Source organism: Papaver somniferum, chromosome 4 (assembly GCF_003573695.1).
Source record: "Papaver somniferum cultivar HN1 chromosome 4, ASM357369v1, whole genome shotgun sequence".
Classification (NCBI taxonomy): Eukaryota; Viridiplantae; Streptophyta; class Magnoliopsida; order Ranunculales; family Papaveraceae; genus Papaver; species Papaver somniferum.
The window spans coordinates 8,766,965-8,784,576 of NC_039361.1; the positions used below are offsets into that span (position 1 = coordinate 8,766,965).

The 17,612-nt window shown below is 34.4% G+C and overlaps 1 pseudogene; it reads right to left on the minus strand.

Annotated features, from left to right (window-relative positions):
• Nucleotides 1-12,617: 12,617 nt before the first annotated feature.
• On the minus strand, nucleotides 12,618-16,906 carry LOC113271958 (annotated as a pseudogene).
• Between the last annotated feature and the right edge of the window lie 706 nt (nucleotides 16,907-17,612).

Here is a 17,612-nt window from a genome sequence, read left to right on the forward strand (position 1 = left end):
AGCTTTTTATTTTCGAGACGAAGAGCATTACATTATTTTTCCAAAGCTGTCTGCGAAGCAACTCTGTCAGAACCTAAATGCTTGCTCAGAATTTCGCAAACATTAGACTTGACAGGATCAATGGAGGACTTCTTTCCATCATCCAGGACTTCAGACAAAACTTTAAAAGCAATATCTATTCCTTCCACGGTTTCTTTTGAAATGGAAAGAGACTCAGGTAGAGAACTGGCAACGATAGAAGGTTAAGAAACATTCTCAATAGGAAGAGAAGAAGTTTCATTCACAGAAGGATCAACAAGGGGGGTTTCAACCATTGAAAAATCAGTTGAAGAAATGAAGTCTGAGGCAACTTTTTCGCGAATTGGAGATAATGGTTTATCTTGCGAAGATGTCGCAGGAGATTTAGAAGAGATAAGTAAGTGAAATGGAACAGAAGTTTGAACAGTTTTAAGGTGGCGCGATTTCTTGAGAGGTTTATTGACATCCTTATCACCCTGCGAATTACAATCCAGATAAGAAACAGAGGCAACAATATTTTTATTAGAAAAGGATAATGTTTCTTACAACCTTCTCACTCGCAGACTTTCTTTTATGCGCAAGACCCTTATGTTGCGGTTTGGGAATATTAGGGTTCTGAACTATAAATTTAGTGTTGGAGGTGCTTTTGCTGAAAGAACAACAGTATGGGAATCACATAAAACAACATCAAATAAGGCAGTAAACAAGATCAATTTCAACGAATCACATAAACAACATCAAATAAGGCAGTAAACAAGATTAATTTCAGCAAAACCCATAAAGAAGAAAAAAGAAAACTAACCTTGATGAATCCATGGAAAATACTAGCAGGAAGACTATTTTAAAGAAAATCACGAATGATGAAGATCTGCAGAAGAAATAATATGAATATGAAGAAGAACTTCAAAAGATTGAAGAAGAAAGAAGAAAAGTTGCAATAACGGAATTTGCAGAAGAACGATGAAGTTGCAGAGAAAATAAATAAGAAAAAGAGAGTGAGAAAGAATATATATATAGAGGGAATTTTTCCTCGATAAGATAAATATGATTAATACGGAAAGATATAAGCGGTTAAAAAGCAACGGTTACAAAAGACGTGTCAAGAAACAGATGGAAGAAAGAATACGTGTGATAAATGCAGAATATGAAGAGAGGAACAGCTGCGGAATTTCTCACATCATTCGCTACTTCGCAGAAAAGATATGAGAAGAGGCAAGATGTAGGATCAGAATCTCGCAACAATAATATCTTAGCGAAATTATCAACAACACAACACAACAACGTCGCAGAACAATTTCAGAAATGATATAATAAACGACGTCAGCTAAAATCATGAGAAAGATGTGAGGGTCCTGCGAAAATTAGAGAGTTTGCAATATTAAGATTTGTAAGGTTGTGAGAATGTCGCAAGTATTATCCGAAAATAAAGGACAGATTAGCTGTCATCCACTATGTATTTCCCTATAAATAGTCGTTCAGTTGTAAAGGAAAGGGAGAGATCTTTTTTGAGTAAGAAACAAGTAAATAGGAGAGAGAAAGTCTAGAGCAGAGGTCATTCTTGATTCCTTTATCTTTTCTTGTAAGAATATTCAAAGATTAATCAATAAAATTAAGAGTGTAAATCTAAAAATGAGTTGAGTAATAATGAAATCATATGAGGGATGTAGTGTAGGATTTCCTGCAACTACAGGGTAAAGGAGCTTATTCATCCAGATGGTAAAAATATGGAATTCTGAGTTGGTGCACTATCTTTTTGATTGGCGCACAACTGATCTTATTTTAAAAATGTGACTTTTTCAGTTAACTCAACATATAAGTTATTCTGGAAGCTGACAAGAAATGGTACTTTCACTCTTAGATCTGCATACAAGAGATTATTTGAAGACAGTTTAGGTACTAGGAAGTTTTCTGTGTTCATTCAAGGTAACCATTAAATGGAAAGAGTTCTGGAGAATTAATACCTGGTCAAGAGTAAATCATTTTTCTGGAAATGTCTATCTGATATACTTCCTAGTAGAGTTCATTTATCAAGGCAGTGTGGGCACATAAATAAAAGTTGTGTCTTATGCTATCAACATGAAGAAAGTACAACACATATCATGTTTCGATGTCCTTTCTCGAGGGAAGTTTGGATGGGAATTCCAGGAGGCAGTCAAGTTTTCATGGGAGGGTTTGATGACATTGTTGTTATCTTTGAAGATTCGATGAGGCAATCTAAGCAACATCAAAGTCAGGGTAACTGGATTAACTTAGCTATGGTGGTGGCCTGGAGCATATGGAATGAACGTTGTGAGGTGGTTAATTTTTCAGAATAAGAAAGATGATCCTAGAGGGATCTGCAAAGAAAGCTGTCAGTTTTGCTAATTATTTAACATCCATTACTGACAAGACATTTGGTTCTGATTTAGCTCTTTCTTTGCCATCAAATCCACTTGCACTATGGAAACCCCATGAAAGCCATTAAATAACTATTAGCCGTGATGCCTCTTTTGATATAAATACTGGTCTAACATGTGTTGGTTTTATTTTGCATTATTCTGCAGGAAACTGGAAGGGATGCTTCGCAAAGTCCTATGCATGAGTAGCTGATTCAGAAAGGGCAGAATGTCTAGCCATGTACGATGCAGTGGCTTGGTGTAGGGAATTTCAAATCTCTCGTGCTATGTTCGAGACAAACTTGCAAAGTATTGAAGGTTTCATCAATAACTCTTCACCGGCTATTGCATGGGGAAATGAGGATATTCTGTATGATGCAATTCACATTATGAAGGTTTTTCCGGATTGGAAATGTCGTTTTTCCCCTTTGAAATGTAATAAACCTGCAGATGAACTTGCTAAGCTCAACAGGAAGTTTAATGTCACACAGGTTGGCATGATAAGACACCTAGTTTTATTGAGAATCTTCTATTGTTAGACAACATTTATTCTCTAGATTAATAAAGTTATTATGTGTTTGCATCAAAAAAAAAAATGATCGGAGGCAAAGGAAAAAGAAAAGAACAAAAATCTAAACCACATTTAAAGGATAGGGAAGAGATAGTAAAACCACGTACATTTTTAAGAGTGGGACCCAAAAACTGAGACGTGTTATAGGGCCTATGGCCCATGGATGTGCAGTCCATTAGATGACTAGGTTTTCCCCTTCCTATATATATAATAAACATTGTATGTATGTAAAAATATGATGCGTCTTTATCAATAAGAAGTTCTTATCCTTCTCTATTTGTTACTTCAACATGTTATCATGCCCGAAGCTGTACCGCAGAGCTATAAGGAATTGATTGATTTTTTTTTTACATAGATGATTTACATCAACGCAAGCTAACGGTGAAATTACTGGAATCAAATCAGCTAAGTTGGATCTATTTTCTATTTTTCTATTTTTTTTGTTCCCTGTTTTCAATTTTGATTTTGATTTTGGGAAATCCCATAATCAATTGATATTTGTATGTGTATGTTGTGATTGATTGTGTCATAATCTCCTTGGATTCGTATAAGTCGTTTAGATTTTATAATAAAATAATACATTACATTTGTATTTGATTTGATTGTGAGGAAGGAGAAAGAGAATCTGTCAACGTCTTCTGTAAACAAAACGTAAACTAAGAGTTTCTGTAAACAAAAAGGAAACAAAGAGTTTCTGTCGGTGGAGAGAGAAACAACTCCGGTATGGTTCGGTCAACCACGGTCCGGTTCGGTTCAGGTTGGTCATGTTATCTCGTTCCCCAGCTGTCATCTTGTTCCTGTTCTGTTTTTAGGACGTGCGCGATCAAGTGTGTTCCGGTTCTGTGTATATACAGTGGGAACCAAATCCCAAAGGTATGTACCTATAACACTAATGTGGGCCTTTACATTGAATACTTGTTAGGCTTATTTATTTGTTTTTAGAACATGCCTAGCTTTGTTTATTTTTGTCTTAAGATAAGTCCATATCATATAAATAGTCGATTTAATTATGATTGTTGATCATTAAGAGCTTTGGCTTTAGTGTTATTTTATTCTCTTGAATATGATATTGACTATATTTGAATGGTGTCTTTTGTTTAATTGGTTGTACTAACTCAATTCCAATGTATTTATTTGGGGTTTAGAAGTACTTGAGCCCTATTATTGTGTACTTGATATTTTCTTCCCAAATTTGAAATGTACTGTTGCAAATAAAATCACATGTATTCCAAATTTTGTGGAAGAACTCACAAAAGATGATATGAGAGTCAGAAAATTTTCATTTCTCTACTTCATCCATGATACTAACGAACCAGTATATGTTGAAATATGACAACAAGAGAACTATCTTTAGTAATCTATTCAACCTAAAGTAATTGGTTAACATGTGTAGTGAGGACCCCTTTTCATTTCTCAAATTAAGCTAAATGTAGCAAAATTGAAAATGGAAAGAACCCCGAAGTAATAAGGTTTAGACGTAATGACTCATATAAAGCATGAGAAAAGGGACATATATATCATGGGATGAAACTAAAATGTAATTCTAGATTCCATCACAAATGCAAGAGTTGGAAATGCACCTGGTTATAGGTGTTGGTATATACAATGTAGTGTGTGTAACACAGTAGCAACCAATTTTCACATCAACTTTAATGGCAACAAGAACTTTTCCTGGCCAATTGACTATCTTATTCAGTTGAACTAGATCCAATGTCTGTACTTATGGAATGAAAAAACGAGACATAAATTCTCTAAAGCACTTGATATATATTGGGAGAAACGTAATATATATTCACTCTAAAGTACTTGAGTTGAATCTCATTTTGTTATGTAATAAGGCCACACCACTTATTTCTCAAAACCCAAATGTCTACCTGATAGTTGTTTTTCTTCCACTAATTTAAGGAATTTAAACTAGTTGTTGAACTATTTCCTTATAATGTGACTACGAGGATTGGATCATCGAGCGCAGCATTGCTCAAAATTTGTTTTCAAGATAGAACAAAGACGTCGCAAAATCTCTAGATGTACCGAGAGATAATCACACCTTGTTAAATTCCCAAGTAACCCGTGCAAATGGATATCATGTGGAACATCACAATGATGAGAATGTAATTGATTGCATCTTTTATAGTCTCTAATATATTTGGAAGGAAATATATCTTAGAGAATCTAATGAGTCAATCTAGTGAAATGTAAATCACTATAGTATTTGGATTATTGAATCCATATTGACTCCGACGGTGAAATGTTGGGAATTGACTCATACAAGCTTTGACATAACCATAAAGGCACTTTGGTTCTGACATGATGTTTCGTTTTGAAAGGACTCATACGTACATCACTGTGTTTGAGTGGACGAGACAATGGGAAAAAGATTGACAGAATGCGAAGTCCCCATTATGCTTTTAAGTAAGAGAGCATATCACTCATTTCACAAAGTCTTCATTAAAACAGGATTGAGACCATCTTAAGATGCAAATGTTAAAAATTACATATTAGAAAGAAAACGAGGTGAAAGTTAGAAAAACATTCATGTAGAATGCGGACCATTAAAGTGACTTATGGCTCTGGTGAATGTTTTGAAATTTTGAACTACTTATAGTTCCCAAGAAGTTTTGCGTTTGGAAAACTTCTAGCACATATTATACATATAAGGACTCACCACCCCTTCAAAATACTAGCTAGTGCACATCAAAAGGACTTGATGGTTATTGCATGTTTAATAGGATCAATGTAGAGAATCATATACCCCATGATCTCGCAAAGTCTATCATCAAAGGTTACAGATGGTGCATAAGGCATGCCTATGCGTACAAACCTACCTTTAATTGCTTGGGGAATATGCAATATTACACGCATCTTCACTTATTCGTTTTAGACCCACAATTGGTCAACCATTCTTTGCTTACCAATTGGTAACTGGATATAAGCCTGAAATTTTTTTGTTCTTACGCAATTTTGGTTGCACTATATATGTTCCCTTACGACTCCACATCGTACTATGATGGGTCATCAAAGTGATTAAGTGACTATGTTGGGCAAGAATTTCCAACAATTATTCGCATTTTTAAAATCTTTGGAAGGAGATCTCTTGCCGCTAGATTTGTGGGTTATCACTTTAATGAGACAGTCTTCCCGTCGTTAGGGGGAGATAAGAAAAAGTATTTTCTAAGGGAACGACAGGATTTGTCGTGGTGTGTTCCCATTGTGTCTCATATTGATTCTAGTACTCCACAAATGTAAATGTGAAGTTACAAAGAATAATCGATTTCAGAATGTACATTGATGACGCTAAAGTGATGAGATCACACATACCAGCTGCAAACCTACCTGCAAGGTTACGAATCCTTAATAAGGGATATACACCATAGACTAAGGTGTTGCAACTACACTTAGGGGAAGTGTGGTTGAGGCCGTGGCTCCATAAAGGAAGATGGAGAGACCACCAGGTTCGATCAATACTCACATAGAAAGGAAGTAGATGAGTAAGCCACAACCTAATTTGTATCATTAATGAAATCATCTCATTTGATTATCACTGACTATGTCCATGAATCAAAACTGGAGGGCGCTCCAAAGTTTAATGATTCCAGAGAGCAACGAAATCCTAAAGGATTATGAGAACACACACGAGTCAATGGAAAGATCGTGCGAGCATATTAATAATTATTTTTATATATAATTGCTCAAGGAAATAGAGAAGTATCAGATCGAACCATGTTTTTTATTATTTAATGTCAAAAAAGAGCATATTTAGCCTACACAATCCAGGTGGAATTTGGTTCATTAACAAATATACAGGTATTTGGTGTGGTAGTGCTAACCAACCAAGTGTAAAGCCTATGGGACATACATGATTATTTGTCATAAAGCACAGCGGGAAGAATGAAGTCTCAAAGTATCAATACTTTCCTTGTGGTGCGAGATTTCTCACAAAGCTCTGAAATTGTCTTATAGTAATGAACGTTATAGCGTTCCGCTACTTAGTTAGCTTAGTAATTTCAAAAGGACTTGAAATACAACATATGTATGTGGTTGTTACGTATCTCTGAAAGAATCAAGAGATACTAGATATTTACAAAAGTACTTGATAGCCTTTTGTTTCCCAAATCAAGTGACTCTAAACCACTGAGTACTTATAGATTGAAGCTATCTATGTCGATGGTACATACATTATGGGTACTCTTGATATAATAAGAGACTTTAAGAGTTATTTGAAATCCGAATTTGAGATGAAAAATCTCGGGAAATCTCGACCGAATACTGAGCTTGTGGTATATTATTCCACCAGTTTGCATATGTCTAAAGTTGTCAGGAAATTTAACAAGGATATGCATCCTGATAGCACTCCCATGATTAGTTGAAGTACAAAATAAGTAAATGACCATTTCGTATAAAGAAAGATGACGAAGATGTGTTGGGATATGAAATTCCCCTATCTAAGTGCAATAGACGCATTGTTTTACTTAGCATAATGTACTCGAACAAATATTTCATCTTTAGTGAACTTGTTAGCTAGATATAGCTCAGCACCAACGCAACATCATTGGAATGGTAAAGTGAATGTAATCATGTACTAACCATTGACATGAGTTTGTTTTATCCCCGGAAAGACATAAAAAGGAATGCTAAAGGAACTGAAATCCAAAGGTTGTTGATTACAAAGGAACAATAACCTCTTCTCCAACGAAAGTCATCAGGGGGAGATATGGTAGACTATTTTTTAAGTCATTACCGATATTTAGTTTCGAAAAGTACATGAATAAAGGAACTGTCTGGAACAACTCTGAAAGTAATCAGGGGGAAGATCCAAGGATATGATGTCAACATATTTTACTTTGAAATTGAAGTTGTGCCGTACTATTTTTCCCTTCGATCGAGAATATTTTTTTCCTAAATGGTTTTGTTACTCGACAAGGTTTTTAGAGAGACAACACTTAAAAACATCAAGTATGTTGAACGTTGAAGACATAAAGATCGCGTTGATATTACTGAAAAATATCTGAATCAAATAAATGAAACGCGATAGTCTGTTAAGCAACGTAACTTCCAGAATCAACAACTGTCTTACAAACATTCAAGTCACCAAAGTAAAGTGTGATAAACTCCTCTTGACTGCATTAAACTAATGAAAATTGTCTGACATCAGGCGGAGCATCTAATGGTGTGTTGAACTATTTTCCTTCACCGAGGTTACTTTTTCCCATAGGGTTTTGTTACCCGACAAGGTTTTTAATGAGACAACAACAAACACCGGGAATGTAATTTCCCAGCTAAGGCTTCCCACGAGGATTTTCTGCCTTAGGAGTTGTAAAGCAACTAGTCAACTTCAACGGAGCAAAGTGATCATCTGCAACAGATCACCTTTACTTGCATCTGTCACATTGTATTATTTTCCCTTCATCAAGGTTTTATCCCACTGGGCTTTCATTGTCAAGGTTTTAGTGACGCAAAGTATACGCATCGAACTATGTTCTAAGTTTAGTTAATATTGTACTCTTTTTTTTTTAGTTCAGGTTTTGTCCCTTTGGGTTTTTCCTGATGAAGTTGTAACAAAGCAATTAACTTAGACTCATCGATCTTTGAAGATCGTTTTGCATGTGATGAACTACATGTAAAGTACGAGACAACATGTGAAGTACTACATGTGAATAGTTGTACCAAGGTTTTGTCCCACTGGGTTTTTCCTTGTCAAAGTTTTAATTAGGAAATTGATTTCGGCACAAGTCATCAAAGAGAGAACGACATTTGAAGAACTACATTTAAAGCACTGTATGTGAAGCACTATGTATAAAGCTTTGTTACTGAACCGCACAAGGGGGAGTGTTATACGGCCTATGACCCATGGATGTGCGATCCATTAGATGACTAGGTTTTCCCCTTCCTATATATATAAAAAACATTGTATGTATGTAAAAAGCCGATGTTTCTTTATCAATAACAAGTTCTTCTCCTTCTCTATTTGTTAGTTCAACAAGACGGTCATATTAATTAATAATATGATTTCAGGTGAATTTCCTTAGTTGTGGAAAAAAGCTCTCTTGACTCTTCTTAGAGCTTCTGGCCCCACCTAAAAATGTTTACACTAATAGAAATTATTATGCAAAATTTAGAATATATAAATAATTTTGGATCTTCTGGTCACACAGAGAATATTTAGACCAATAAGAAATTGCTTTTCAAAATTGTACCGGTTTAAAGTCATCCCAAAGCTAAAAAACTGCACAGGCTATCCAAGTTTAAGACTTGGGCAACCAAACTTAGCCCGTGCAGCGCACGGGCGCACATCTAGTTTTAAGAGATAAGGTAGAGATATCAAATTCCTTGGTACTGTAAAGTCTTAAATTGACACTATTTGGTGCCGTGTATGAACAACCAAGTTTTGGTGCCGTGTATGAACAACCAAGTTTTGGTGCCGTGTAGATTGAAGAATATACAGAAGAACTACACAAAAATTACTAACAGAAGTAGCTGGAAAAAGAGAAAGAACAAAAAAACAATGAAGATTACACAAAAATTGCTTCCCAATTGTTATGAACTGAACCTGCAAAGTTCAGATGAATCCTTTTACCTGCAGCTTCATCCCAACCAAGCACCAAAGATTTTGTATCAATGATCAAATTTAAATCTGTTTTGAAGGTGTAGTCTTTCTCAAAAATTCTACAATTGCGTTCTCTCCAAATCACCCATATGATTGCGGCTGGGATTAAACCCCAGACCAAGTTGCCTGAACTGGAGAAGATCTTGTGATCCCATCCATGAGCTAAAGAATACGATAAGTTAGGATAAACCCAAGTCCAACTGTCATCAGGGAAGAGAGAGTGCCAAATCTTCTGTGCAATTTTGCAGTGGATAAACAAATGTTCCTGTGACTCTTCAGTATTACCGCATAAGATGCATGAATTATAAAGCATCATTCCCTTGTTATTCAAATTATCGATTGTATTTAACTTCACATGAATAAGACACCAAATAAAAACTTAACTTTAGGAGGTATTTCAGCTTGCCAGATGAAAGAAGTCGGAAAATCATCTAAACCATCAGCTGCAACCAACTTAGAATAGAGAGAATTTACAGTGAAAATACCCGAGTTCTGAGTTTCAAGATTTTGCTAGTCTAGTTATCGCTGATTCAAAGAGTTTCAAATTTTATCAGTCTGGTTTAATTTTTGACAGTTCTTTTAATTTTCAGTATCCAAATCAATCAAAAATAGATAAAACTCTTGTCAAATTTATTTGAAGCACAACTACACATTCGAGGTACATTAACTATACTTGAGCATTTAATTTCACTTAGATTCTCGGTTTCTATTTCTTGACATTGCAATACGAGGTTTTTGAAATTGAAAAAATAGAATCTATTTAGTAATTCTGGTTTTGATCATGGAAAAATCTCTACACCTGGTCTTTGGTTAGACCCATTGTGAAGTTAACATTGGTGCCTTCGCAGTTTAGATGATAGTTACTTTTGCCTAAATCATTAGTGTCAGACAAGGTTTTTAAAGCGTGAAGCGAAGGGGGAATCGTTTTTTCATTTCTATGAAGTGAAACGTAAAATGTAGATTCATGGTTGATGTTTAAAGCGGATGGATACTTACAAATAACATTAATTTCTAGTGGCAATTATAAAAATTCTAGTGTCAATTGTAAAATCTAGGAAACTAATATATATATAAATTTAATATAAGTCCTACTGTTAACAAAAACTGAATCATGGCACAGTGGTTGACCACTACTCGAGTCTCGTGGGAGATGCGAGGTTCAATTACTACCCAGAACATCTATTTTTTCTTAATCTTTCGATTCTAACAAGATTGGCTTCAAACGACCGAGTCAGAGCCAATTCTAAGAGAATGAAGCGAGTTTAAAAACCATGGTGTCCCCAAACAATTGGGGGATATGATTAAAAGAGCTAAATTATACATAGACAACCTCTACGATCCAACTTAGGACTTAAAGTCTGGCAATGCATATACATTTAAAAACTTTATCTACTGGGAAAAGCCTTGTATAGTCGTATTTATGTACATTCATGAATTTCGTCTCAAGCTACACATTGGATCTAAAGTTATTCAATCTTTATTTTGTTACCCACACATACCGGGGGATGAATATAAACCCAAGAAATTCAAGAGATGTCTGTGCACGCACTGCAAATTCAATATGTTTTTCATTTAAAGCATTCATCAATAAATAGAACTAACCCACAATATTAAGATAATTACTACAAGCATTACAATAAGCGGAATCCATGAATACAAATGAAATTCTATATATTAATACTTTTATGACCAGTAAAATTTATTAATTAAACAAGCTTATTAATTTATTAAAGAGCTAAATTTTAGTTTTTACATACGTAGCTGTGATTAAATAATTTCATGGAACATTACTACTCTTCTAAATCAGCTATTTGATGAAGACACTTCTAATAAGATTCAAAGTATTTACATGTATATTTCCAAAGAAGATGTGATGCTGTGGATGCCTGCCAAGGGAAGTTCTCTGTCAAAAGCACCCACAACATGCTCGCTAAGTGGAACATGGCCACTCAAGTTAATGGGAGAAACATTCAAGCTTCAATATGGAAATCTCCATGGAATAGTAATACAACTCATAGAATTAAACTATTTGCCTGGAAATGCATTCATGGTATCCATTCTACCAGATCAAAACTAGTAATCTATAATAAAGTATTGATCCTCATTATGCAATCTGTGGAGAATCTGTCGAAACTATGGAGCACCTCATGTTTGAATGTAGACACTCTAAAGTTGTTTAGAGCACTATGAACATCAATATTAATGTTATCTCAAATAATTTCAGAAGTGTATCTGAATGAGTGGAAAGATGGTTCTCGATTAGCTCTAATCATGATGTTTCTCATGGTTCGGTCCTGGATCTTATGGAAAGATAGGTAGGACTCAGCATTTCAGGGAGTCTTACTTAACCCTCTCAGCTCTGCCCATAGAATTAAGCATCCTTTAAATTCTCATTTTCATAGTAATGACATGCATGCCCCCATTGTCAGTGATTCTAATTCTTCTCATCGGAAACTACCTCTGCAAAATGTCATTAAGTTGAATGTTGACGATTCATGCAGGTACCTGCACTGTCAGAAATAACTCCTTATTAAGTTGACATGCATGCCCCCATTTTCAGGGAGTCTTACTCAAGTTAATTGACTATGATACTGACCAACTTGGCACGGGGTTTGTACTCCGTAATCATGCAGGTACCTGCACTGGAATACACAAATGGAGTTCTAAGTCCTGAAGCTAGAGAATCTATGGCTGTACGAGAAGCTTTACTATGGGCTAAAGAGTTGCAGTTACCAGATATCCATATTGAGGCTGACGCTAACTGGTCATACAATCAATAAAGGAAGATAGTCTCCTTATTCAATGGAAAAACAAGAACATCCTTAAGGAGATCAATCATTTAAGCTTAAGTTTTAATAGTTGTTGTTTTTTTTCGTGAGTCGAGATGAATCAGATGATAATCAGGTTACAGATAGTCAAACTGTTAGAGAAATAGCTTTATCTGTTATTCATTTCAATTATTTTCATCCTCACATATGTAATCTCCTGGCAAGAAACTTAAACATTTCACCATCTTAATAAAATCTTTCTTTGTTATCCAAAAAAAAAATTATATTATTTTGGAAAGATTGTTAAATAACTGAGTATTGATAAATGGAGTTTCAAATGTTACTTCAATCCCTTTAGGCTTGATGTTGTAATCACCCTTTTCTTTCTTGGCATATTTGATCAAAATATTTGCAGAATCAATACCTGGAAAACAATGAGAAGACCTTATTAAATATTTCAGTTCTAACATTAATTTCTAGCTTACTTAAATATGGGAGAAGGAACATCGACCTGCGAGGTATGCACCGTGAACATAACCATTGTAATGTTGACTTGTATGTTCTCCCGTGAAATAAACTCTACCAACGGGTGCCTTTAATTCATAAACAACCGCGCATTAACAGATATCTTCATTGCAAAAAAATGTAATAAAGATAAAAGTAAAACCAACAAGGTTTAACTGAAGTGTATGCTAGCTACATACCCTAATCTGATCATATTCATATTGATCAACTCCAATAGGCCAGTTGGAAAACGTTCCTTTGTAAAACCTGTCAGACCACCATTTTGGAACGAGTATGTCTGTGGCATCAGGGATGTGCTGCCCAAACATATTTCTTAGGACATCCATTATTTCTGCCAGGGTCTCTGAATCTGGTTGTTGCTCTATACGTCTAGACTCGTCATCTGTTATTGTCACTAAGAGGCAATTTGCACCAGGGAACTCATTTTCTAGTTGCTGCAGTCCACAATATCATAATTAACGGACCTGATTATAGACTAGTTTTAATGAAACTAATAGATCGATAGCTTTCCTATCTAACTAAGCTGAACTAATGAATTTACCTGCCACATCGTATAGTAACCTCGTTTTTTATGAGCGTGGATAAAGAATTCTGTGCCATTACCAGTAGGCCAAAACCTATAAGGGAATTTGAGGAAGATTTTGGTGTAAATAGACATGTCAAACTGATATATGGCCAATAATTTCCATGCCTGCACAAAATAACATGTACTGCTGATCATGAGTGACATTGTTAGCTTATTTTCTAGGAGAACATACATAATATCATAAAATGACAGGCTGGCTAACCGGTAGATCAGGCACGAAGTCAATAAGATTTGTTTGCAGCACACGAATACTAGCAGAAACCATCACATATTCAGCCTTATACACTGATCCATCTTCAGTCTTAACAATGACACCGCTTTTTGAATATTGTATCTCCGTCACAGGCTGTTATATTATTGATCAATAGTGAAAACACCGAGAGCTTCCATACAAATAATCAATCATTGAATATATTACCTTATTCAGCACAAGTCGAGGATCAAGGATATCTCCAGCCTCATCAGTAGTTAGGAATTGATTAGCAACGTAATGAACAACACTCTCATAACCCCTCGAATCTGCAACAAAGTAACAATCTTCGCCGAAATATGTAAATGTTTGCAAGGGCTCTGTGTTTTGCAAACTAGTTACTCGTGGTGGCTCACCAAACTCGTAGTCATAAATGTAATAGTCGATTGCCATCTCAATCGGTGTTGATGGAACACTGCAAAATTTAGTCACAATTATTACCCCTTTTTTTTGGATCAATAAAAGGGTATAATTATGAAATGGGATACTATTGGGGATGTTTGGTAACAATTATTATAATGGATTATCAGCCCATAATCCATTATATGGCTCCTAAGAGCATCTCTAAGAGCATCTCCAACAGAGGGTGAAAATATTTTTTTTGAATGACACATAGGATTTTAGACCCCCATTTACTAAAAAAGCATCTCCAATGGTTAGGTCCTACAAACTAGGAGGGATCAAATACTAAATACGAAGGTGTTAAAGAAAGTCTTAACTACACCTTCGGGATGACCTTTAACTAATTCCATGTCATCAATTTTATTTTAAAAAAATAATTTTTAATATGGAATCAAGCTAAATATTATTTTTTTAATGTTTATCTAAATATAAAATACATTGTATAACCTTAAACTACTGGAGATGAGTTTTAGTATAAAAGGTCTTATTAAGATTCAGGGATAAAATCTAAATAAATGGGGGTCTAGCAATGACATCCACGTAGGATTTTTTTGACCTACTGTTGGAGATGCTCTACCAGAGGGTGAGATTCTTATTTTTTCTTTGACACATAGGATTTTAGACCCCCATCTAGATTAAATTCATCTCCAACAGTAGGTCCTATAAAATTGGAAGGGTGTCAAAATAAATATGAACGTCTTAGAGAAAGTCTTATTTAGACCTTGGGAATGACCTCCATATCATCTTTTTGACTATTTTTCTAATTATGATTATTAACTAATTCTTTTTAAACCAATAGGAAAAAAGGAAATCATTTTTATCTTTATCCAAAAACCAAATTCTAAAACTAACACCCTACACTACTGGAGATGGTTCATGAAAAAAACATTACTCTTTTTGCTACATGTATATAACCCCTGAAATAAGGATCTAAATAAAAATTCCACATAGGATTAGTAGCACCCACTGTTGGAAATGCTCTAATGGATTATGTATATGTTTGTTACGATTATATTAATTGATTATTACAGTCATAATTGGAAAAATCCATTATTTTCAGAAACAGAAAAAAGTTGTTTTTAAAAATTATTATAATCGATTACTTCTTTTAATGAAATTGAGTAGCGTTCTTTCTTCTTATTTTCTCTAAACTATCAAGAGAGAGCTGAAAAAATAATAGGGGACTTAGAAAAAAATACTAGATGATTTGTTTTTGCTTTCGTTTATGAGAGCATTTTTCAAAAATAATCAATTATTTGAGAAAGGTGTTTGTGAAAATTTATTATAAAAATGGTTATACTAAAATCATTTATCTATTTATGATTATCTATAATCATAAATAGATAATCATAAATTCTACCAAACAAGGCCAGATAATCGTAAATTCTACCAAACAAGGCTAGTAAGTCGAGAGACAACGCTCACCCCAGATCATCCAACAAAGGATAATACGGAGAGTTAATCAGTCGCTCCTACCGGAAAAAACAACAATAAGTTACCCATGGCGTACAATCTCTTCCTATTTGAACCTTCGAATTTGATGGAGCTTAAAGGGTGTCCTGGTTGAGCCCAGTACAATAGGTTTGATTTTACAATTTTTTCATCTTTTTTTTTTTGTTTATGTGAGAATCAAGGGGTTGTTTTGTAACCACTATTTTAATGGATTATCAGCCCAAAATCCATTACGCAGATTATAATGAATTATATATGTGTTTGGTAATCATTATAATAATATATTATTTTAATTATAATTGAAAAATCCATTATTTTACTAAACAAAAAAAGTTGTTTTGAAAATTTATTATAATGAATTATTTTTTCTAACAAACTCAAATCCAATTTTTTCTTCTTATTTTCTTTAAACTATCAAGAGAGAGACGAAAAAACAACATAGGACTAAAAAAAGTTCTAGATCATTGTCATTTCCCTTCTTTTTGAGATAATCATATTAAGATAATCAATTATTTGAAAAAAGTGTTTGGAAAAATTTATTTTAAAAATGATTATATCAAAATTATTTATCAATTTATGATTATCTATAATCATAAATAAATAATCATAAATTTAACCAAACAAGATAAAGCATATAACAATTAACTGCTTAACTGGTTTCTGAGTCGCTGGGATGCAAGGATTGACATATCTGTTTTTCTTTGTTTGGACAAAGAAAGTGATAATTTCTGGCTGGATATAGACTGTTTTTTTGCTGCGTTGTACGCTTGCTGAGCTTCGGATTCTTCATAAACTCCTCCCGTGTATTATAAACAAGGGAATAATATAGTAATATATACATGTTGTTGGAGGTTTTTATTATTCTTGTCTTTTCGATGAACTAATTAATGGAATGTTCATAAGGATCGATTGATAAGATTATACGTACATTTGTTTGTAAGTATGATTTGCAAGGTGGTCAAAATCAGAGTAGTAGGTTTTGAGGCCAATCTTGTTCACCATGGTCCAAATGGGGTTTACTTCATCTCCGTTAACCCCTTGAACCCAGTTTGCACCCAACTCTACCGTTATACCTGCAAAGTTAGTCTTTTTGATACGACCACCGATTCTATTAGTTCCTTCCAATATCAAAAAGTTCTTTATTCCTGCATCCGAGAACCTCTTTGCTGCTGATATCCCTTAAAATAAACATCAAGAAATTTTAAACAGATAGAGATACTTTCATATATACACTTTGCTGCAGATATCCGATAACATGATCAAATGATGATCCACGACTATATATATTACTCACCGGACATGCCAGCTCCGACCACGATGACAGTCGTAGTAGGGTCTCGAGCTGCAGCTGTCATAGTTTGTGGCAGATCATTGAGACCCAAGAATGTTACAAGAACCACTATGAAGAGAATTACTAAAACCATTGGTGCTCTCTCGTTGCCCATGGCTAGCTAAGTTTCTATAAAATATACTATTCAATATTTATACTGGTAGTTAATGCATCGGTTTCCTGACCTAATAGCATCTCATTTGTTTAGCCTAGCCATCTGTTTTATGTGTTTTTTTAGCGTGCTTACATACATCGCTTGATGTGTTATGTCAAATGTACCCACATCAGGACAAAGCTCTCGAATTATGACACGTGTTATACCAGCAGATCGCTTAGCTTGCGTCATTGTGGGCAAAATTTTAAATGTTTGTTCTAAAACGATCTTTTGGGGACCATTGTTTTTTTGGGGACCACGGTTTTAGTTTAGGTAAAGGCATTAGAAGTAATTCTAGGTCACCCCATATTTAGTTATTTATTTAATACCTAATTTATCCTCTTAATTTATTTTAGGTTATGATTAGTGAATGATTTAGTTAAAAACAATTAGTGAGATTAAATTAAAAGATGAGTTTATTATTAGTTCAGTAGAATTATTGAGAGAGTAGAGTTAGAGAAGATGAAGGAGAAAAACATGGAAAATAAAAAAAAAATCCAATTCACTAAGTTTGAGTATTCAAATGATGAAAACTCATCTGATTCTTCATCTCCATCCTCTCCTAGAATATTTGTTA